Below are 1,694 nucleotides of genomic sequence, written 5' to 3'. Positions count from 1 at the left end.
CTTTTATATCCAGTGTGTAAGTTCTATTATTCAGGATAATTCAAGGAAATAAGAATTTTTATATTAACAGTAAATCTCTACCACCTAAAGGAAAAATAACAAGTTATCAAGACTTTATACTAAAGTAAAGCCTCCACAGAAACCTTTCCGGATAATTTCATCTTCCCCTATTATCACCTCCTCAAAAGAACTTATTATATAAAAGGTGATAAATATTGCCACCATGTTCTGTTACATGGGATGCTTTGGAACACATAAAAATCAAGAATTTTCTTGTCCTTCAATTTTATGCTTTTGAATATACTGTAAATTGAAATCTGGGTGGAGAGATTTTTCACGAATTTTCATGTCATCCTTGTAAATGTTAATCTTCCCTGTATCATTCCAAATTTAGTATATGTGCTGCCAAAGTGAGCCTGGATAGGGATTTTTTTTTCAACATAAAATTATTTAATATTGAAGGGAAGTGAGGAAAAATCTTTAGTTTATTTGAATAAAGTTCACTGACAACCTAAGTATTTCAAAATTATCATGTTTAAATCATCAAATAGACGAGCAAACCATCATATTAGATACCTTACTTAATTTCTGGCAATTCTGGCCATTTTTCAGGGGTTTTCTTTTAGTGAGTACTTAACCCTGAAGGAAACATCCTATCTTGTGAGTTTCTGGACTACTTAGCCTTTACTTATAACTACAGTTAGTTGTCAATTTATTAGTTATCACTGGGGTAGTAAAACTGCATGTTATGGAACCAGTGAAGAGAGACCCTTAATTTAGATTTCTTTGGGGAATAGGGACAGTTAAAGACCACCACATTGCAAATAAGCTTAGTCTTAAAGGAGCAATTAGAGAAACATCAGTGAAAACACTGGAGAAAGCATTCCAGAAAGAACAATTAGAATGTGCAAAGTCAAGAAGACATAGAAATGCGTAATTTTTTTAACACATAATTTTAGGAGTGAGTGATATGTCCTCCTGAATTGGGTGAGTTTCTGATGATGTGGCAAGAATATGAGGCTAGAGAGCAAATCTGGGACCAAATTATTGATGGCTTTATGGAGTGGAGTGTTCTTTGTAAACAGAGAAGTGACAACTGAAATTTTCTATTTTACAAACATCTTAGGTCTTTAGGGTGGGGTGCAATGATGGTATCATATAGGAAGATGATGCAATGATACAGGTGAAAAAAATGAATTAAAGGAGGTCACCATCAGTTAAGGAGAGGGCTGATTTGGAAGCTATTAAAGAGGTAAGATATTAATACCTGATCTATGTATGTTGCAAATAAAACAAAATTTGTCTCAAACTACACTGTCCAAAAACATGTCCTCTAGCCACATGTGGCTATACACATTTAAATTTATATTAGCTAATCTTAAGAAAATTAGCTAATCTTAAGAAAAAGTTCAGTTCCCCAGTATCATTAGTCACATTTCAAGTGTTCTGTAGTCATATATGGTTAGCAGCTGTTTTAGAAAGCACTCATATTAGATAATGCCAGTGTAGAGTGAATCCTAGGTACTTAATGTGGGTTACCTGTGATTAAGAGTGGGTCCTTGATATTTGCAGGTATTCTGAGTGGGGGATGGGGATATAATGTTGCAATTATACTTTCAGGTACTGCACTTTCAGGAAGGACCAGAATATCTTGCAGACCCAGATGTAAACCAGGCTCCACTGTTTCATTTTCA

At 34.2% G+C, this 1,694-nt stretch overlaps 1 non-coding gene across 1 annotated transcript; it reads right to left on the bottom strand.

The window, feature by feature from the left end:
* Positions 1 to 313: 313 nt before the first annotated feature.
* LOC129516727 (U6 spliceosomal RNA) lies at positions 314 to 416 on the bottom strand. Its single transcript, XR_008665855.1, has one exon. It is a non-coding gene; the product is annotated as a U6 spliceosomal RNA (small nuclear RNA).
* Positions 417 to 1,694: the final 1,278 nt, after the last annotated feature.

This window comes from Nyctereutes procyonoides, unplaced genomic scaffold (assembly GCF_905146905.1).
Source record: "Nyctereutes procyonoides isolate TBG_1078 unplaced genomic scaffold, NYPRO_anot_genome, whole genome shotgun sequence".
Lineage (NCBI taxonomy): Eukaryota > Metazoa > Chordata > Mammalia > Carnivora > Canidae > Nyctereutes > Nyctereutes procyonoides.
This window is presented reverse-complemented; position numbering and strand designations above follow the sequence as displayed.